The sequence below is a fragment of the Mobula hypostoma genome, chromosome 7 (genome assembly GCF_963921235.1).
Source record: "Mobula hypostoma chromosome 7, sMobHyp1.1, whole genome shotgun sequence".
NCBI classification, from domain to species: Eukaryota; Metazoa; Chordata; class Chondrichthyes; order Myliobatiformes; family Myliobatidae; genus Mobula; species Mobula hypostoma.
In genome coordinates this window covers 14,207,355-14,230,534 of record NC_086103.1, presented here as the reverse complement: position 1 = coordinate 14,230,534, position 23,180 = coordinate 14,207,355, and the positions used below count along the sequence as shown (strand labels likewise).

Sequence of the window (23,180 nt, the reverse complement as noted above, 5' to 3'; positions counted from 1 at the left end):
CTCAGCTCATGCTTGTGCTCGGTAGTGGGTGCTGATGCTTTTTTTTGCCGGTGGGGGGAGGGGGGATTGTTGCTCGCTGCCACTTACGCACGGGAGGGGGGAGCTGGGGAGGGCGGACTTTGAGGTTTCCACGTTTACCTGTCGTTCATTCCTCGGGGCACTTCTCTGCTTTCGTGGATGTTTGCGAAGAGAAAGCACTTCAGGATGTATGTTGTATATATTTCTCTGATATTAAATTTGACCTTTGAACCTTTGAATAAAGAGAATTACAGAGGCATGAGAGAGGAGCTTGCCCAGGCGGTTTGCGGGAGGACACTGCTGATGACAGCAGAGCAGAGATGGCTGAAGTTCCTGGGACTAATTCACAAGGTGCAGGATAGGTGTGTCCCACAGAGGAAGAGTTTTCAAATGGGGGTAGACAACCATGGCTGACAAGGGAAATTAAGGACTGCATAAAAGCCAAGGAAAGGGCATATAAGGTAGCAAAAGTGAGTGGGAAGATGGATGATTGGGAAACTTTTAAAATCCAATGAAAGGCAACTAAAAAAGATATAAGAAGGGAAAAGATTAAATATGAGGCTAACTAACCTATAATATAAAGCAGAATACTAAAAGATTTTTTCAGTTATATAAAGAGTGAAAGAGGTGAGAATTGATATTGGACCACTGGAAAATGACGCTGGTGAGGTAGTAATAGAACATAGAACATAGAACTGTACAGCACAGTACAGGCCCTTCAGCCCACAATGTTGTTGGGGGGGCAAAAAAAATGATGGATTGAACTTAAAGGGTACTTTGCATCAATCTTCACTGTGAAAGACATGAGAAGTGTGCCAGAGGTCCGTAAGTGTTAAGGAGTAAGAGAGAGCGCCATTGTTATTACAAAGGAAAGAGTGCTGGGCAAACTCAAAGGCCTTAAGGTGGATAAGTCACCTGGGCCAGATGGACTGCATCCCAGAGTCTTGAGAGAGGTTGCTAAAGAGATAGCAGAGGCATTGGTTATGATCTTTCAAGAATCACTTGATTTGGGCATGGTCGCAGAGGACTGGAAGATTGCAAATGTCACTCTGCTCTTTAAGAAGGGAGGAAGGCAAAAGAAAGGAAATTATAGGCCAGTTTGCTTAACCTCAGTGGTTGCGGAAGTGTTGGAGTCTGTTATTTAGGAGGTGGTTTTGGTATACTTGGAGACTAATGATAAAATAAGTCAAAGTCAGCATGGTTTCTGTAAATGGAAATCTAGCTAGACAAATCTGTTAGAGTTCTTTGAGGAAGTAACATGCAGGATGGACAAAGGAGAAGCAAGGATGTCATTTACCTGCATTTTCAGGAGGCATTTGATAAAGTGCCACACATGAGGTTGCTTAACAAGATAAAATCCTTTGGCTTTACAGGAAAGATACTGGCATAGATAGAGAAATGGCCGACAGGCAGGAGGCAGCGAGTGGGAATAAAAGGGGCCTTTTCTGGTTGACTGCCAGTGACTGGTGGTGTTTCTCAGGGGTCAGTATTGGGACCGCTGCTTTTCACATTGTTTGTCAATGATTTGGATAATGGAATTCATGGCTTTGTGGCAAAGTTTGTGGATGATACAAAGATAGATGGAGGGGTAGGTAGTGCTGAGGAAGCAATGCGATTGCAGCAGGACTTGGACAAATTGGAAGAATGGGCAAAAAAGTGGCAGATGGAATAGTGTTGGGAAATGTATGACAATGCATTTTGGTAAAAGGGACAATAGTGTGGACTATTGTCTAAATGGGAAGAAGGTTCAAACATCAGAGGTGCAAGGGGACTTAGGAGTCCTCATGTAAGACCCCCAGAAGGTTAATTTACAGGTTGAGTCTGTGGTAAAGAAGGCAAATGCAATGTTGGCATTTATTTCAAGGGGAATAGAATATAAAAACCAGGAGATAATGCTGACGCTTTATAAGACACTAGTCAGGCCACACTTGGAGTATTGTCAACAGTTTTGGGCCCCATATCTCAGAAAGGATGTGTTGTCATTGGAAAGAGTCCAGAGGAGGTTCATGAGGATGATTCCAGGAATAAAGGGGTTAACATATGAGGAGTGTTTGGCAGCTTTGGGCCTGTACTCACTGGAATTTAGAAGAATGTGTGGGTATCTCGTTGAAACCTACCAAATATTGAAAAGACTAGGTAGGGTTGATGTGGAGAGGATGCTTCCTATGGTGGGGGTATCCAGAACTAGAGGGCACAGCCTCAAAATTGAAGGGGAACTTTTTAGAACAGAGATTAGGAGGAATTTTTTTAGCCAGAGTGTAGTAAATTTGTGGAATGCTCTGCCACAGACTGTAGTGGAGGCCAAGTCGTGCGTATACTTAAGGTGGAAGTTGATCGTTTCCTGATCAGTCAGGGCATTAAAGGATATGGTGAGAAGGTAGGTGTATGGGGTCGAGTGGGATCCAGGATCAGCCATGATGGAATGGTGGAGCAGACCTGATGGGCTGAATGGCCTAATTCTGCACCTATGACATACTTACAGTCATTCAGGTTTTTTGTGTATTTATTATGTATTGCATTGTATTGCTGTCGCAATGTTAAATTTTATGATATATGCCGGCAACGTTAAAACTGATTCTGACGCTCGGGGCGTTGCTATTACGGCTCGGAGCATCAGAATTCAGAGTTCAGTTCCAGCATCATCTGTAAGGGGTTTGTACATCCTCTTTGTGAACATATGGCTTTCCTCTGGGTGCCCCAGTTTTCTCCCACATTCCAGAGACGTAGCCGTTAGTAGGATAATTGGTCATTGTAAACTGTCCTGTGAAATCTGTGGGTTGCTGGGCAGTGTGGCTCGTTGGACTTTCTGCAACATATCTCCAAATAAATGCACCGAGCGATCATATTTGTTTCCACCACCCTCTGTTAAAAATCTTGCCTTGTAAATCCCCTTTAAAGTTTCCCCCTCTCACCTCAAACCTATTCCCTCTCATTTCTGATATTCAAAAGACTCTGGCTGTCTGCTTTATCTGTGCCTCTCATAATCTTTATCAGATCTCTCTAGAGAAAACAACCCAAGTTTGTCCAATCTCTCGTTATAGCACGTACTCTCTAATCCAGGCAGCATCCTGGTAAACCTCTTCTGTACCCTCTCCAGAGCCTCAACAACCTTCCTGCTGGTGTCACAACCAGAACTGCACATGACCATCCAAGTATAAAAGTCAAAATTAAATTTACTATCAAAGTATGTATATGTTACCCTGAGATTCATTTTCTTGCAGGCATTTACAGGAAATATGAAGGAATACAACAGAATTTTTGAATGTAGTCCTGATGAAGGGTCTCAGCCCAAAACATCTCCTCTTTATTCCTCTTCATAGGTGTTGCCTGACCTGCTGAGTTCCTCCAGCATTTTGAGCGTGTTGCAGTCCTGATGGATGGTCTTGGCCTGAAACGTCGGCTGTTTATTGCTCTCCATAGGTGCTGCCTGACCTGCTGAGTTCTCCAGCATTTTGTGTGCTTTGACCTGGATTTCCAGCATCTGCAGAATCTCTTGTGTTTAGAATTTATTGAAGACGACACATTAACAAAGACTGACACACAACCAATGTGCAAAAGAGGATGAACTGTGCAAATAAATAATACTGAGGATGTGATTGTAGAACCCTTGAAAGTGAGTCTGTAGGTTCTGAAATTAGTTTGGAGCAGAGATGAGTGAAGTTATTTATACTGGTTCAGGAGCCTCATTGTTGTAGGATGATAACTATTCCTGAACCTGGTGGTGTGATTCACTGTTCCTTTGTCCATTTCTTTGTTATTACTGGGTCTAAATCCCTGAAATCCCTCCCCAACAGTACAAAGGTTCAAAAGGAAGGTTTAAAGGTTCATTTATTGTTAAAGAATATAATCTGAAATACCTCTCCGGTTAGCCACGAAACCAAGAAAGAAAAGATCAGCAGCGTGATTATCAGCCCCCAAATTCCTCCTCCCTGCACAAAAAACAAGCAAAAATGGAACAGGCACATCAACCCCCAAATCCCCCTACCCCACAATGAGAAAGATCGGACGAGAAACACAGAACATAAAAAACTATAAGACTGAAATATAGTCTATAGTCCAAATTCATATCAAAAACGCAGAAACCCTGGGTATTATTCTCTGGGTGCAGTGGCAGGCCTTTCCCTCTCCAGCAGCAGAGCAATCCCACCAGTGATCAAAGGGCAGTCTCCCTTCTCCAAAAGCAGAGTGATCCCACCAGTGATCAAAAGGCCGTGGAAACCTCCCTGGACGTCTTCTGATCAATCTGTAGATGGCGTTGAAATTGGGGGCGTAGTGCCCTCTGAGGAAGGTGATCAGAGCTTGCAGTGGGACCTGGGTCAGCTGGAAAAATGGGCTGAAAAATGGCAGATGGAACTTAATGCGAGTTGTTGCACTTCAGTAGGACCAACCAGGGTAGGTCTTACGTGGTGAGCAGTAGGGCACTGAGGAGTGTGGCAGAATGAAAGAATCTCGGAATATAGGTCCATAATTCCTTTGAAGTGGCACCAGAGGTAGATTGGTCATAAAGAAAGATTTTGGCTCACTTGCCTTCATAAATCAATGTACTGAGTACAGGAGATGGAATGTTATATTGAAGTTGTGTAAGATGCTGGTGAGGCCTAGTTTGAAGTGTTGTGTGCAGTTCTGGTGACCCACTTACAGGAAAGATGTAAATAAGATTGAAAGAGCGCAGAGAAAATTTACAAGGATCTCGTTGGACTTGAGAAACTGAGTTATAGGGAAAGGTTGAATAGGTTAGGACTTTATTTCCTAGAGAGCAGGAGAATGAGGAGAGATTTCATAGGGGTATACAAAATTATGAGGGGTATAGATTGCTTCAAAAAGGCAACAATTATACCAGTGCTTAAGAAGAATAATGTGGGCTGCCTTAATGATTATCGCCCAGTAGCACTCACATCTACAGTGATGAAATGCTTTGAGAATTTGGTCATGGCTAGACTGAACTCCTGCCTCGGCAAGGACCTGGACCCATTGCAATTTGCCTATCATCACAATAGGACAACGGCAGATGCAATCTCAATGGCTCTTCACACGGCTTTAGACCACCTGGACAACACAAACACCTATGTCAGAATGCTGTTCATTGACTATAGCTCAGCACTTAACACTATCATTCTCACAATCCTGATTGAGAAGTTGCAGAACCTGGGCCTCTGGACCTCCCTCTGTAATTGGTCCTTGACTTCCTAACCAGAAAAGCACAATCTGTGTGGATTGGTGATAACATCTCCTCCTCGCTGACATCAACAGTGACGCACCTCAGGGGTGTGTGCTTAGCCCACTGCTCCACTTGCTCTATGACTGTGTATTTACAATCTATAAATTTGCTGACAATACGACCATTGTTGGTAGAATCTCAGACCGAGATGAGAGGGCGTACAGGAGTGAGACACGCCAACTAGTAGATTGTTGTCATAGTAACAACTTGGCACTCAATGTCAGTAAGACAAAAGAGCTGATTGTGGACTTCAGGAAGGGTAAGACGAAGGAACACATACCAATCCTCATAGAGGGATCAGAAGTGGAGAGAGTGAGCAGCTTCAAGTTCCTGGGTGTCAAGATCTCTGAGGGTCTAACCTGATCCCAACATATCGATGCAGTTATAAAGAAGGCAAGACAGTAATTATACTTTATTAGTAGTTTGAAGAGATTTGGTATGTCAACAAATACACTCAAAAACTTCTATACTGTGGAGAGCATTCTGACAGGCTGCATCGCTGTCTGGTTTTTTGGGGGGGAGGGCTTCTGCACAGGACCAAAAGAAGCTGCAGAGGGTTGTAAATTTAGTCAGCTCCATCTTGGGTACTAGCCTACAAAGTACCCAGGACATCTTCAAGGAGCGGTGTCTCAGAAAGGCTGCGTCCTTTATTAAGGGCCTCCAGCACCCAGGGCATGATATTTTCTCACTGTTACCATCAGATAGGAGATACAGAAGCCTGAAGGCACACACTCAGCGATTCAGGAACAGCTTCTTCCCCTCTGCCATCCAATTCCTAAATGGACATTGAACCCTTGAACACTACCCCACTTTTTAAATATATATGATTTCTGTTTTTGTGCTATTTTAATCTATTTAATATACATATACTGTAATTGATTTACTTATTTGATTCACCAGCAGCACATGTCGATGATAATAAACCTGATTCGATGGGTTAAATACAAGCAGGCACTTTCCACCGAGGTTGGGCAAGACTGGAACCAGAGGTCATGGATTAAGGATGAAAGGTGAAATGTTTAAGGGGAACATGAGGGAGAGCTTCTTCACTCAGAGGGTGGTAGGAGTGTGAAATGAGCTGACAGCAGAAGTGGTGAATGCGGGTTTGATTTCAACATTGAAGAGAAATTTGGGTTGGTCCATGGATGAGAGGGGTATGGAGGACGTTCCTCCAGGTACGAGGCAGATTAATAGTTCTGTATGGACTCGGAGGGTCGATGGGTCTGAGTCTGTGCTGTAGTGCTGTAATACTCTATAACTCTAAGTGATGTGGCTGTCCTTGGTGAGATAGATATCCAGGATTGGAATATGAGTCAGTATTGACCGATGTGTGACAAAGTGATGGTGCAGTCAATGAAATGAATTTGCCAACAGCCATTAACTAAAAGCAAACAATTCCACTGTTGCTGGGCGCTCCAGTTACCTGAGACCTTTCACCTTAGAGGCTTGAGGTTTTTAAAGAATTAAGGATCAGCTCTCCCAGCAATGTTCATTCCTCTCTCCATGGAGCCGAGGCAGGGAGCAGATAGAGCTGCTGAGCGTTTTTGCCCCACTGGTGTGATGTACTGGGGACCGAAGCTTGTGTCCACTCCAACTGCTCCAGGAACACATCTAGGGCCTCAGTCCGGTTCAGAACGCTGTTGGATTGCTTCTAATGTTTGCATGATTTGTGTTTTTTTTTCTTTCTCTGCGCAGTGGTTTTTGGTCTTTTTTTTAAATTGGGTTATTTAGGTCTCTTGCTTTGTGGCTGCCTGTAAGGAGACAAATCTCAGTATGTATAATTTAGAAACATAGAAATCTACAGCACATTACAGGCCCTTTGGCCCACAGTCTTGTGCTGACTATGTGACCTACTCTAGAAACTGCCCATAATTTCCCTACCACATAGCACTCTATTTTTCTAAGTTCCATGTACCTATCCAGGAGTCTCTTAATAGACCCTATTGTACCTGCCTCCACCACTGTTGCCGGCTGCCTATTCCACACACTCACCACTCTCTGCATAAAAAACTTAACCCTGATATCTCCTCTGTACCTACTTCCCAGCACCTTAAGACTGTGCCCTCTCGTGCTGGCCATTTCAGCCCTGGGGAAAAGCCTCTGACTATCCACATGATCAATGCCTCTCATTATCTTACACACCTCTATCAGGTCACCTCTCATCCTCCGTCACTCCAAGGAGAAAAGGCCAAGTTCTTTCAACCTGTTCTCATAGGCATTATTCTCACAATTTATACATGCTTTGACAATAAATGCGCTTAGAATCGTGAATCTGCGTCATTGGTCACATCTATATTGGAACAGAAAAACGCAGTCCGAGGACGTGCCGGGAGCAGCCCATAAGTGTCACCACGCTTCCGGTACCAACATAGCATGCCAGCAATTTATTAACCCTAACCCTATCTTCATAATTCACAAATGTTTATGTCTTGTGTGGCAGTGCTGCCGCAAAACAACAAATTCCACATCGTAATGTATACATGCTTCAGTATGAATTGGCGTCAAGATCGTCGCAACATGTTGGGCTGAATGGTCTGTCCACTTCTGTGAAGTCATAGAATAGTACAAGAACAAAAAAGGCCCATCGGCCCATCTAACCCATGCCAAACTTTTATTCTGCCTCGTCCCATTGACCCACACCCTGAGCCGAGCCCTCCACAACCCTCCCTTCTATGTACTTAACCAAAATACTCTTAGATGTTGCATCCAAATCTGCATCCACCACTTGTGCTGGCAGCTCGTTCCCCACTCTCACCACCCTCTGTGAAGACGTTCCCCCTTTCACCTTCACCTTGTTGTGTTCCACGTTCCACGTGTACAAACTTGGTGCAGTCACATCTTAAACAGTTTCCTGGAGCAGTAATCACGTTTACATATTTCTTCAGTCGCAAGGCTGGGAGATACCTGGAACCCGCGCTCCCCCAGTTAATGATTAACAAATCACTAATAAATTTATGGCTTATGGAAAGTTGTTTTATGACCAGGAGGGTTGGGAAGCTGTATAGTTTTATTACCTTGATTGGTTCCCACTGGCCTTGACAGTGACCCAAGTTAAAGCATCGTTAGGCAGAAATTATTGGGGTGCTCTGGAATGGTGAGGCTAAAGTCGTGGATACAGCCCATTATATCTTGGCAAAAGCCCTCCCCACCGATGAGCACATCTGCACGTCCTGATGTTGCAAGAAAGCAGGATCCATCACCAGGGATTCCAACCAACCAGGTCATCTTCTCTTCACACCTCCGCCATCGGGAAGAGGGTAGAGGGGCCTCAGGTCTCAGATGACCATAAACGTATATAAGAATTGATATGTCTTGTAATGTACTGTGGCCGCACAACAACAAATCTCACATCACGTGCCGGTGATATGACGCCAGATTTTGATTCTGATTCTGAAATTACTTTGAACTTTGGCCAGGAAGACTTATGGGAGAACGTGGCAGGATGGGAGAGATGGGCAAGGACACCTCTGCTAAAGGGCTTTGTATTCCGTTTCTGGGAATTGGTGGTGCAGATAAGACTGGTATTTATTACCTGTCCTTTGATGTGCTTCAGAGAGTGGTGACAAACTGTTCTATAAGGCCACGACAGATCAATTGACTGACAAATGTCCAAAGTCCATGAGGGTATGTCTTCTGAGGAAAGGTTGCGTGAGCTAGGGCTTTTCTCCTTAGAGAGGTGATTTGATAGAGGGGTACAAGATGGTAAGAGGAATAGACTGAGTGGACAGTGAGTGTGGAATATGTGGGGGCATAATTTTACAGTATTTGGAGAAAAGTATAGGGGGTGTCAGAGGTAGGTTTTTTACACAGAGTGTGGGTGTGTGGAACATCCTACCAGGAGTGGTGGTCGAGACAGATACATTAGGGACATTTAAGAGACTCTTAGCTGGGCACATGGATGAAAAAAGGGAGGGTTACGTAGGAGGGAAGGCTTAGATCGATCTCAGAGTAGGTTAAGAGATCAGCACAACATTGTGGGCTGAAATACCAGTGGTGTATTCTATGTTCTATGTTCCAGGTGGGGATGTTGGTCACTGGGACTTGTTGCCCTAAGCAGTAAGATGCCTGCTGCCTGAGTGGTGAGCCAAGGGCTCCCTCTGCTGGTTAACAGGTAAGCTGCTTGACCATTTACCTCTGACCCTCAGGACAGAAAGAATCACTGCAGCTCAGAGTCAGATCAGGATCTGGTTTATTATCTTAAGACCATCAGACGTAGGAGCAGAATTAGGCCATTCAACTTATTGAGATTTCCCCACCATTCCATCATGGCTGATTTATTATCCCTCTCAACTTCATTCTCCTGCCTTCTCCCTAAATCCTTTGATACCCTGACTGATCAAGATCCCATCAACCTCCCTTCTTAAAGAGTGGAGTGACATTTTCCATTTTCCAGTCCTCAGGAATCATTCCAGAATCTAGTGATTCTTGAAAGATCATTACTAATGCCTCCACAATCTCATCAGCCACCTCTTCGGAACTCTGGGATGTAGACCATCTGGTCCAGATGACTTACTTACATTCAGACCTCTCAGCTTTGCAAGCACTTTCTCCTTAGTAACAGCAACAACACCTACCTCTGCCCTTGACACTCTCAGATTTCTGGCATTCTGCTAGTGTCTTCCTCAGCGAAGACTGACGTAAAATGCGTATTAAGTTCCTCTGCTATTTCTTTGTCCTCCCTGACTACCTTTCCAGCATTATTTCCCAGTGTCCGATATCTGTCCTCATCTCTCTTTTACTCTTTATATAGCTGAAAAAGCATTTTGTGTCCTCTTTGATATTTTTAGTTAGCTTACCTTCATAATTCAGCTCTATCTGTGGCGTTTTTTATTTGCCTTCTGTTAGTTGAAAGCTTCCCAATCCTCTACCTTCTTGCTCATTTGTGTATGTTATATGTCCTCTCTCTGGCTTTTATGGTGTTTTTGACTTCCCTTGTCATCCACAATTCCTCATCCTCCCTTTAGAATGCTTCCTTCTTTGGGACGTACCCAACCCGAGCTTTCTGAATTGCCCCCCGAAACTCTAGGCACTGCTGCTCTGCCATCATTCCTGCTAGTGTTCCCTTCCAATTGACTTTGGCCATCTCTTCTCTCGTGCCTCTGTAATTCTCTTTATTCCACTGTAATACTGATACATTTGATTTTAGCTTCTCCTTCTCAAACTACAGAGCGAATTGGATCATATTATGATCACGGACTCTTAACAATTACTTTACCTTAAGCTTTCTAATTAAGTCTGGTTTATCACACAACACCCAATCCAGAATAGCTGATCCTTTGGTGGACTCAACCAAAAGCCATTTAATAGGCATTCCAGCACCAACAGGACCTTCCTAATCTACCTGCCTATTGAAATCCCCCATGACTATCGCAACATTGCCCTTTCGATGTGCCTTTTCTATCTCCTGTTGTAATTTGTAGCACACCGTGGCTAATGTTCGGAGGCCTGTATACAACTCCCACAGTGTCTTTTTAACCTTGCAGTTTCTTAACTCTACCCCCAAGGATTCAATATCTTCCTATCCGATCTCAGCACTTTCTAAGGATTGAACTGGATTTTTTACCATCCCCTATTCCTACTTGCCTGTCCTTTCAATACAATGTGTATCCTCAGATGTTCAGCTCCAAGCTGTATGATCATCTTTCAGCCACAACTCAGTAGTGCCCACAACTCCATGCCCGCCAAACTCGAACTTCACAGCAAGATCATCAACCCTATTTTAACCTTTATGATTCTTCATTTAAATTTAAACAGATTTGGGGACCTTTTATTCGATATTTTCATTTAATGTAATATTTACCCTTCTTGTTTTTTTTTCACTGTTTTTAATGGAGGTCGGGATTGAGGACATGATTTTAAGTTTAACTCTGTTTGGTTTCAAGTTAGCCCATTGCTTTGTTTTGCTTTTAGTTAGTTACACGGTGGGTTTTTTTTGGGGGTTTTTTTTTTCTTTTTTTTCCATTGATATATATAAAATTTAGTATACTATTATGTTATCTTGGTTTCTTATGTTTAAATTACATTGTTTGTAGTATTTTTTTTTGGTATTGATACCTTTTGGAATTTTATTATACTTTAACATTGTATTAATGTTTATATGGCTTACCTTTTTTGTATACTTACTCAATAAAAAGATTTAAAAAGAAAGATCATCAACCCTATTTTGTATACAACGTGTTCTAATATAACACCTTCAGTTCTGTATCCATCACCCTTTTTGATTATGGCCACCTGCTACCCTTTAACTCATCCCACTGACTGCAATTTTGTCCTCTCATCTGCCTGTCCTTCCTCACGGTCTCACTACACACTGCACCGACTTGTATACCAACTTCCCCTTCCTCAGGCCTATCACTCTGATTCCTATCCCTCTGCCAATTTAGTTTGAACCATTCCCAGAAGCCCTATCAAACCTGCCCTTAAGGATTTTGGTCCCCCTCAAATTCAGGTGTAACCCATTCTTTTTTTTACAGGTCAGACCTTCTCCAGAGGAGATCCCAATGATCCAGAAATCTGTACCCCTGTCCCTGCACCACTTCCTCAGCCACACATTCACCTGCCAAATCGTCCTATTTTTACCCTCACTGGCACGCGGCACAGGCAGCAATCCAGAGATTGCTACTCTGGAAGCCCTAACTTTACAGCTTTCTACCTAGTTCCCTATATTCTCTCTTCAGGACCCCCCTCTCCTTTCCTCTCTACAATGTGGGTACCAATATGCACCACAACTTCTGGCTGTTCACCCTCTGCCTTTAGAATGCTGTGGACCTGATCTCAGATGTCCCTGACCTTGGCGCCCGGGAGACAACAAACCTCCACGTCCACAGAATCTGCTTTCTGCTCCACTAATTATGGAATTCCCTCTCATTACTGCACTCCTTTCCCTCCTCTTCCTTTCCCAGACACAGAGCCAGTCACAGTGCCTGAGACCCGATCGCTGCAGCTTCCCCCAGTAGCTCATCCCTCCTAACAGTACCCGAAGTGGTATGCTTATTATTGAAGGGGACAGCCACGGGAGTACTTGCCTATTCAACTTCCCTCTCCTGACAGTCACCTGGGTCCCTGCCTCCTGAGACTTTGGGGCAACTGCCTATCTAGTTTAGGGGTAGCTCCTGTCTATCACCTCCTCAGTGTCCTGGATGAACTGAAGGTCACCGAGCTGCAGTTCCAGTTCCTTTGGATGGCAGAGCAGACTTGACTAATGGACTAATTCTGCTCCGATGTCTTATGGTGTTGTGGTCTAAATATACCCAGTGACTGGCCTTCACAGCTCGTTTATTCCTCTCCTGACCTGCTGAGCTCCTCCAGCATTTTGAGGGAGTCGCTCAAGATTTCCGGCATCTGCAGAATCTCTGGTGTTTGTGAATCTGTGGAATTCTCTGCCCAGGGAAGCAGTAGAGATTACTTCATTAAATTTACATATTTTAAGACACACTGAGATAGATTTTTGCATAGCAGGGGAATTAAGAGTTGTGGCAGGTTGGTGCAGCTGACATCAGCCACGTCCTTATTGAATGGTGGAGCAGGCTCGACTGGCCAGCTGGCCATCTCTTCATCCTGGTCCTGATGTACTTATTGACTGGTGGAACAGGCTCAACGGGCCGGATGGCCAACTCCTGCTCCTCGTCTTCCTTTGAGCAGCAGCCTGTCAGAGTGCAGAATGAATTAGGAGAGGCAAATCAAGGTAATGCAGGGGCAAGTGGAGTGGCTGTCACCATGGCAGCCATTGCTGTAGCGAACAGTTAGAATGGGAGATTTTGAGACTTCAGCAAGGAGAGGCTTCAGTCAGAAAAGTCAAAAAAACTGTTGGAAAAAGTTGTGGATAGTGTGGAGGACCATCAGAGGTTACAACGGGACATTGATAGGATGCAAAACTGGGATGAGAAGTGGCAGATGGAGTTCAACCCGATAAGTGTGAAATGTTTCATTTTGGTAGGTCAAATATGATGGCAGAATGTAGTATTAGATTAGGTTAGATTATGAGAACACTCAGTCTTCGTTTATTGTCATTTAGAAATGCATGCGTGCATTAAGAAATGATACAATGTTTCTCCAGAGTGATATCACAGAAAACAGGACAAACCAAAGACTAACACTGACAGAACCACATAATTATAACATATAGTTACAGCAGTGCAAAGCAATACCATAATTTGATAAAGAACAAACCATGGGCACGGTAAATAAAGTCTCAAAAGTCCCCGAGTTGATTGACTCCCGAGTCCCCGATAGCAGGCGGCAAAAGGGAGAAACTCCCTGCCATAAACCTCCAGGCACCGTCAACTTGCCGATGCCTTGGAAGCACGACTCTTGGCAGTGTGAAGTTATCAGAGGGATCTTGGGGTCCAAGGCTACGCAGGTTGACTCTGTGGTTAAGAAGGCATATGGTGCATTGGCCTTCATCAATCATGGAATTGAGTTTAAGAGCTGAGAGGTAATGTTGCAGCTATATACGATCTTGGTCAGACCCCACTTGGAGTACCGTGCTCAGTTCTGGTCACCTCACTACAGGAAGGATGTGGAAACTGTAGAAAGGATGCAGAGGAGATTTACAAGGGTGTTGCCTGGATTGGGGAGCATGCCTTATGAAAACAGGTTGAGTGAACTCGGCCTTTTCTCCTTGGAGTAATGAAGGACTAGAGGTGACCTGATAGAGGTGTACAAGATAATGAGAGGCATCAATCGTGTAGATAGTCAGAATCTTCTTCCCAGGGCTGAAATGTCTAGCACAAGAGGGCATAGTTTTAAAGGTGCTTGGAAGCAGGTACAGAGGAGATGTCAGGGGTAGGTTTTTTACGCAGAGAGTAGTGAGTGCGTGGAATGGGCTGCCGGCAACGGTAGTAGAGGCAGATACGATAGGGTCTTTTAAGAGACTCCTGGATGGCTACATGGAGCTTAGGAAAATGGAGGGCTATAGGTAAAGTCTAGGTAGTTCTAAAGTTGGGACATGTTTGGCACAGCTTTGTGGGCCGAAGGGCCTGTATTGTGCTGTAGGTTTTCTATGTTTCTACGTTTCTACCCTTGTAAATCTTCTCTGCACTCTTTCCAGTTCAACCACATCTTTCTTATAAGAGAGTGATCAAAACTGTACACGAAGTGTGGCCTCACAAAAAGAATTAGGAGCTGTAAGGCATTGGCTTACTAGCTGTGACACTATGAACTTGGATTAGATCTTGCTTTGCTTACTTGCTGGAATGTAGAAGGAGGCTTTTTGGCCAATATTGTCTCTGCCAGCTCCCAACAGAGCAACCCCGTAAGTCTCATTTTCCTGCTTCTATCCCTTTCAGTGGGATTGGAGAAGCTCCAGAGGAGGCTCACAAGAATGATCCCAGGAATGAAAGGGATACTGCATGAAAACTGATTTCATGGCTCTGAGCGTCTACTCTCTGGAGTTTAGAAGAATGAGGGGAGATCTGATTTGCAGAAGAATCAGAATCAGGTTTATTATCACTGGCATGTGACGTGAAATTTGTTAACTTAGCGACAGCAGCAGTTCAATACAATATATAATATAGAAGGAAAAAAATAAAATAAGAATAACTATATGACAAGATCAGGGGTGTAAGGGCTGAAAAATGGCAGATGGAATTTAATGTAGACAAGTGCAAGTTGTTGCACTTTGGGAGGACCAACTAGAGTGGGTCTTACCCAATGAGTGGTGGGGCACTGAGGAGTGTGGTAGAACAAAGGGATCTGGGAATACAGGTCCATAATTCATTGAAAATGGTGTCACAGGTAGATAGGCTCACAATGAAAGTTTTTGGCACATTGGCCTTCATAAAATATTGAGTGCAGGGGATGGGATGTTATGTTGAGGTTTTATAAGATGTTGGTGGGACCTAATCTGGAGTATCATGTGCAGTTTTGGTCACCAACTACAGGAAAGAGGTGAGAGTACAGAGGAAATTTACAGAGATGTTGCTGGGTCTGGAGAACCTGAATTATAAAGAAACATTGGATAAATTTATCAGAATCAGGTTTATCATCACCAGCATGTGACGTGAAATTTGTTAACTTAGTAGCAGCAGTTCAATGCAATACATAATCTAGCAGAGAGAGAAAAAAAAAATAAAATAAAACATAATAATAAATAAACAAGTAAATCAATTACATATATTGAACAGATTTTTTAAAATGTGCAAAAACAGAAATACTGTATATTAAAAAAAGTGAGGTAGTGTCCAAAGCTTCAATGTCCATTTAGAAATCAGATGGCAGAGGGGAAGAAGCTGTTCCTGAATCGCTGAGTGTGAGCCTTCAGGCTTCTGTACCCCCTCCCTGATGGTGACAGTGAGAAAAGGGCATGTCCTGGGTGCTGGAGGTCCTAAATAATGGATGCTGCCTTTCTGAGACAGCGTCCTAGAATGTAGAAGATTGAGGGAAGATTTGATAGAGGTATACAGAATTATGAGGGGTATTGATAGGGTAAATACAGGACACAAGGAATTCTGCAGATGCTGGAAATTCAAGCAACACACACAAAAAATGCTGGTGGTACACAGCAGGCCAGGCAGCATCTCTAGGAAGAGGTACAGTCGACGTTTCGGGCTGGGACCCTTCATCAGGACTAACTGAAAGAAGAACTAGTAAGAGATTTGAAAGTAGTAGGAGGAGGGGGAGATCCAAAATGATAGGAGAAGACAGGAGAGGAGGGGTGGATCTAAGAGCTGGGAAGTTGATTGGCAAAAGGGATACCAGACTGGAATGCTTGTGTGTTTTGGGTAAATACAAGCAGACTTTTTCCACTGAGGTTGGGTGGGACTACAACTGGAGGTTGTGGGTTAGGGTGAAAGGTGAGAATTTTAAGGGGAACATGAGGGGAAACCTTCACTCAGAGGGTGGTGAGAGTGTGGAACAAGTTGCCAGCACAAGTGATGCATGCAAGCTTGATTTCAATGTTAAGAGAAGTTTGGATAGGTACATGGATGGGAGGTTATGGAGGCCTCTGGCCCTCATGCAGTTCACTGGGACTAAGCAGTTTAAATAGTTCAGCATGGACTAGAAGGGCCAGAAGGCCAGCTTGTATGCTATAGTTTTCTTTGATTTTATCTTATTAAAATCTAACAAATATGAAAGGCCTAGATCATGGGTTTCCAACCTGGGGTTCACAGACCTCTTGCTTAATGGTATTGGTCCCAGGCATAAAAAAAGGATGGGAACCCCTGGTCTAGATGGACTGGATGGGGAAAGGATATTTCCTATAGTGGGTGAGCCTAGGACCAAAGGACACAGCCTCAGAATTGAGGGAAGTCAATTTAGAATGGAGGTAAAGAGGAAAGGTGGTGAATTTGTGGAATTCATTATCACAGATGGTTGTGGAGGCCAGTTCACTGGGTATGTTTAAGGCAGAGGCTGATAGGTCCTTGATTGGTCAGGATGTCAAAGGTTATGTTGAGAAGGCAGGAGAATGGGGTTGAGAGGGACAATAAATCAGCCATGTTGGAAGGGTGGAGGGGACTTGATGGGCCGAATGGTAAAATTCTCCTCCTGTGGTAAAGGTGGCACTGATGAGACATGGTGTCACTTTACAGGCAGCAAACAAAACCACTAACGAGAGAAAATCTGCAGATGCTGGAAATCCGAGCAACACACACAAAATGCTGGAGGAACTCAGCAAGCCAGGCAGCATCTAGGAAAAGAGTACAGTCAATATTTCAGGCTGAAACCCTTCAGCGGCGACTACTAACTATTCTATTAATTACCCTTTCCTGGACCATGATCACAGCCTGCAATATCCCTTATGAGCTGCTTGCATGACCTGGCATCTTTGTGATATTCTGAAGGCTTTGTCGAACTGAATTCTCGAGAACCCAGGTATGATAGTGGCAGCCATTGCTGTCGTAGACTTGTTTCCAGGTTGAAGCAGCAGGGCCTGAACCTGAGAGAGATATATGAACCAATGTTTGGTCACCAAATAAGCCAGATTACGAAAGAACAAGTCGTTAAGAACAAGGGCGGTGGATGAACCAGTGTTCAGCTCACTACTTTGTGAGGTTTCACTCACCTCAGCACTGAACTGTCTCCGTGACTGTGACATGCAGCCATTGTCACTCACCTCAGCACTGAACTGTTTGTGTGACTGTGACCTGCAGCCATTGTCACTCACCTCAGCACTGAACTGTCTCCGTGACTGTGACCTGCAGCCATTGTCACTCACCTCAGCACTGAACTGTCTCCGTGACTGTGACCTGCAGCCATTGTCACTCCCTCAGTACTGAACTGTCTCTGTGACTGTGACCTGCAGCCATTGTCACTCACCTCAGCACTGAACTGTCTCTGTGACTGTGACCTGCAGCCATTGTCACTCACCTCAGCACTGAACCGTCTCTGTGACTGTGACCTGCAGCCATTGTCACTCACCTCAGCACTGAACTGTCTCTGTGACTGTGACCTGCAGCCATTGTCACTCACCTCAGCACTGAACTGTCTCCGTGACTGTGACCTGCAACCATTGTCACTCACCTCAGCACTGAACTGTCTGTGTGACTGTGACCTGCAGCCATTGTCACTCCCTCAGCACTGAACTGTCTGTGTGACTGTGACCTGCAGCCATTGTCACTCACCTCAGCACTGAACTGTCTGTGTGACTGTGACCTGCAGCCATTGTCACTCACCTCAGCACTGAACTGTCTCCGTGACTGTGACCTGCAGCCATTGTCACTCACCTCAGCACTGAACTGTCTGTGTGACTGTGACCTGCAGCCATTGTCACTCCCTCAGCACTGAACTGTCTGTGTGACTGTGACCTGCAGCCATTGTCACTCCCTCAGCACTGAACTGTCTGTGACTGTGACCTGCAGCCATTGTCACTCACCTCAGCACTGAACTGTCTCCGTGACTGTGACCTGCAGCCATTGTCACTCCCTCAGCACTGAACTGTCTGTGTGACTGTGACCTGCAGCCATTGTCACTCCCTCAGCACTGAACTGTCTCTGTGACTGTGACCTGCAGCCATTGTCACTCACCTCAGCACTGAACTGTCTGTGTGACTGTGACCTGCAGCCATTGTCACTCACCTCAGCACTGAACCGTCTCTGTGACTGTGACCTGCAGCCATTGTCACTCACCTCAGCACTGAACTGTCTCCGTGACTGTGACCTGCAGCCATTGTCACTCACCTCAGCACTGAACTGTTTGTGTGACTGTGACCTGCAGCCATTGTCACTCACCTCAGCACTGAACTGTCTCCGTGACTGTGACCTGCAGCCATTGTCACTCACCTCAGCACTGAACTGTCTCCGTGACTGTGACCTGCAGCCATTGTCACTCCCTCAGCACTGAACTGTCTCTGTGACTGTGACCTGCAGCCATTGTCACTCACCTCAGCACTGAACTGTCTCTGTGACTGTGACCTGCAGCCATTGTCACTCACCTCAGCACTGAACTGTCTCTGTGACTGTGACCTGCAGCCATTGTCACTCACCTCAGCACTGAACCGTCTCTGTGACTGTGACCTGCAGCCATTGTCACTCACCTCAGCACTGAACTGTCTCTGTGACTGTGACCTGCAGCCATTGTCACTCACCTCAGCACTGAACTGTCTGTGACTGTGACCTGCAGCCATTGTCACTCACCTCAGCACTGAACTGTCTGTGTGACTGTGACCTGCAGCCATTGTCACTCACCTCAGCACTGAACTGTCTGTGTGACTGTGACCTGCAGCCATTGTCACTCACCTCAGCACTGAACTGTCTCCGTGACTGTGACTTGCAGCCATTGTCACTCACCTCAGCACTGAACTGTCTCCGTGACTGTGACCTGCAGCCATTGTCACTCACCTCAGCACTGAACTGTCTGTGTGACTGTGACCTGCAGCCATTATCACTCACCTCAGCACTGAACTGTCTGTGACTGTGACCTGCAGCCATTGTCACTCCCTCAGCACTGAACTGTCTGAGTGACTGTGACCTGCAGCCATTGTCACTCACCTCAGCACTGAACTGTCTCCGTGACTGTGACCTGCAGCCATTGTCACTCACCTCAGCACTGAACTGTCTCCGTGACTGTGACCTGCAGCCATTGTCACTCCCTCAGCACTGAACTGTCTGTGTGACTGTGACCTGCAGCCATTGTCACTCACCTCAGCACTGAACTGTCTCCGTGACTGTGACCTGCAGCCATTGTCACTCCCTCAGCACTGAACTGTCTGTGTGACTGTGACCTGCAGCCATTGTCACTCACCTCAGCACTGAACTGTCTCCGTGACTGTGACCTGCAGCCATTGTCACTCCCTCAGCACTGAACTGTCTCCGTGACTGTGACCTGCAGCCATTGTCACTCACCTCAGCACTGAACTGTCTGTGTGACTGTGACCTGCAGCCATTGTCACTCACCTCAGCACTGAACTGTCTGTGTGACTGTGACCTGCAGCCATTGTCACTCACCTCAGCACCGAACTGTCTCCGTGACTGTGACCTGCAGCCATTGTCACTCACCTCAGCACTGAACTGTCTCCGTGACTGTGACCTGCAGCCATTGTCACTCACCTCAGCACTGAACTGTCTGTGTGACTGTGACCTGCAGCCATTATCACTCACCTCAGCACTGAACTGTCTGTGACTGTGACCTGCAGCCATTGTCACTCCCTCAGCACTGAACTGTCTGTGTGACTGTGACCTGCAGCCATTGTCACTCACCTCAGCACTGAACTGTCTCCGTGACTGTGACCTGCAGCCATTGTCACTCCCTCAGCACTGAACTGTCTCCGTGACTGTGACCTGCAGCCATTGTCACTCACCTCAGCACTGAACTGTCTCCGTGACTGTGACCTGCAGCCATTGTCACTCCCTCAGCACTGAACTGTCTGTGTGACTGTGACCTGCAGCCATTGTCACTCACCTCAGCACTGAACTGTCTCCGTGACTGTGACCTGCAGCCATTGTCACTCCCTCAGCACTGAACTGTCTGTGTGACTGTGACCTGCAGCCATTGTCACTCACCTCAGCACTGAACTGTCTGTGTGACTGTGACCTGCAGCCATTGTCACTCACCTCAGCACTGAACTGTCTCCGTGACTGTGACCTGCAGCCATTGTCACTCCCTCAGCACTGAACTGTCTCCGTGACTGTGACCTGCAGCCATTGTCACTCACCTCAGCACTGAACTGTCTGTGTGACTGTGACCTGCAGCCATTGTCACTCACCTCAGCACTGAACTGTTTGTGTGACTGTGACCTGCAGCCATTGTCATTCACCTCAGCACTGAACTGTCTCCGTGACTGTGACCTGCAGCCATTGTCACTCATCTCAGCACTGAACTGTCTCTGTGACTGTGACCTGCAGCCATTGTCACTCACCTCAGCACTGAACTGTCTGTGACTGTGACCTGCAGCCATTGTCACTCCCTCAGCACTGAACTGTCTCCGTGACTGTGACCTGCAGCCATTGTCACTCCCTCAGCACTGAACTGTCTCCGTGACTGTGACCTGCAGCCATTGTCACTCACCTCAGCACTGAACTGTCTCCGTGACTGTGACCTGCAGCCATTGTGATTCACCTCAGCACTGAACTGTCTGTGACTGTGACCTGCAGCCATTGTCACTCACCTCAGCACTGAACTGTCTCTGTGACTGTGACCTGCAGCCATTGTCACTCCCTCAGCACTGAACTGTCTGTGTGACTGTGACCTGCAGCCATTGTCACTCCCTCAGCACTGAACTGTCTGTGACTGTGACCTGCAGCCATTGTCACTCACCTCAGCACTGAACTGTTTGTGTGACTGTGACCTGCAGCCATTGTCACTCACCTCAGCACTGAACTGTCTGTGTGACTGTGACCTGCAGCCATTGTCACTCACCTCAGCACTGAACTGTCTCCGTGACTGTGACCTGCAGCCATTGTCACTCACCTCAGCACTGAACTGTCTCCGTGACTGTGACCTGCAGCCATTGTCACTCACCTCAGCACTGAACTGTCTGTGTGACTGTGACCTGCAGCCATTGTCACTCACCTCAGCACTGAACTGTCTGTGTGACTGTGACCTGCAGCCATTGTCACTCACCTCAGCACTGAACTGTCTGTGTGACTGTGACCTGCAGCCATTGTCATTCACCTCAGCACTGAACTGTCTGTGTGACTGTGACCTGCAGCCATTGTCACTCACCTCAGCACTGAACTGTCTGTGACTGCGGACTCACTTTTGGGGGCACTGAAGTTTATATTCTTTGTGTTATTCATTACTTTTTTATTGTTTGCATGTTTTGTTCTTTTTCACACATTGGGTGCTTGTTGTGTAGGGTTTTTAAAAATGGGTTCTATTGTGTTTCTTTGCTTTGTGGCTGCTTGTAAGAAGATGAATCTCAAGGTTGTGTAGAGTATTCATACATACTTTGATAATCTTTAAGGAGCAATGTGTCAAAAGAGCGACATCCATCATTACGGACCCCCATCACCCAGGACATGCCCTCTTCTCATGGCTATCATCAGGGAGGAGGTGCAGGAGCCTGAAGACCCACACTCGACGATTCAGGAACAGCTTCTTCGCCTCCACCATCAGATTTCTGAATGGACAGTGAACCCATTGACACTACCTCAGTATATTTTGCACTATTTATTTAATTTAATTATTTTATATATATATATATATATATGTATACACTTACTGTAATTTACAGTTTTTATTATTATGTATTGCAATATAGTTTTGCTGCAAAAACAGCAAATTTCACGATGTATCCTGGTGATATTAAACCTGATTCTGATTCTAAAAGTACTTTGAACTTTGTCTTTCCTGATTCAGGAACAGGCAGAGCATTAAATCTGCGTCTATTCCCTTTAATTTAATAAAGAAAAAATTGACACACTGTTCAAGACAAAGTGATAAAATCTCTTTATTCGCGAGACACCAATCAACGTATCCACAATCACCTTACGTTTGAGTCGTACCATATTTCAAAGATGCAAGCTTTGTGCAATTAATTTCTTCAGTGTCACAAGAGTTTACATTAAAGTCACTTACGAAAATGTCGAGGCATTGATTTGATTTACGATACGATACAGAGGTACAAAAGCAGCTGTCTGCAGTGCACAGAGCCCAATGCATAGGCCTGGTGAGCTAACACAAGCACTAAAAAATGGTGCGTGAGCTGTCTTTTTCTTGGGCAGAAGCAAGCAAAAAGTGATGAGGTGGGAATGTTTCTCTTAAAGTGGTTAAAAAAAAACAGCAAATAACCCATCTGTACTCCCTCCCTCAGCAAAGCACAGCATTCCTGACTGAATGGGAGGCAAGGCTCTTGTGTAACAAAATGGCCTCCTCGTGTTCCTGTACCACAAGCTCAAGGGCAAAATGACCTCACAGCTCAACAGAAGAAGGGAACGAGAAGACTTTGAATCTTTACAGTTACATTCGTTGATCGCCGGGGCGGGGTTACCCCAGGCAGTGTGCAGAACAAGAAGCTGACTGTTTGGGGTTGAGGGACAGACTGGTTTCAATGGGATCGTCTGTTTAGCACTTTGGGATTGTAGCTAAGGGTTAAGGAACTGGTTGCTAAGGGCCATGGGATGGTTGCTATTGGTCAAGGGTCTGGTTGCTAAGGGGTACGAGACTGATTGCTTCGGATCACTTCGTGGTTGCTAATGGTCAGGGGACTGGTTACTTGCGGCTATGGAATGGATGCTAAAGGTCAAGATGTTGGCTGTGTAACTAACTGCATGGGATTGTAGCTAAGGGTCAAGGGACTAGCTGCTAAGGGCCTTGGAATGGTTGCTATTGGTCAAGGGTCTGGTTGCTAAGGGATATGAGACGGATCATGAGATGGTTCTAAGGATCGAGTGACTGGTTGGTGAGGGCCATGAGACTGGTTACTAAGAGCCATGGATGGATGCTAATGGTCAAGGGTCTGGTTGCTAAGGGCTACAAAACTTGGGCCCTCTCCCTAGGGGAGTGGAGAAGAACATTTGTACATGCCAGAAAAGATATTGGGAGCGGGTACAACAGGAACCGTCAC

General features: G+C 45.6%; 1 long non-coding RNA gene across 1 annotated transcript; it reads left to right on the top strand.

The window, feature by feature from the left end:
* Positions 1-6,134: 6,134 nt before the first annotated feature.
* Positions 6,135-23,138, top strand: LOC134349147 (uncharacterized). The gene is made up of 3 exons (XR_010018598.1): positions 6,135-6,246; positions 9,255-9,347; positions 21,579-23,138. It is a non-coding gene; the product is annotated as an uncharacterized LOC134349147 (long non-coding RNA).
* Positions 23,139-23,180: the final 42 nt, after the last annotated feature.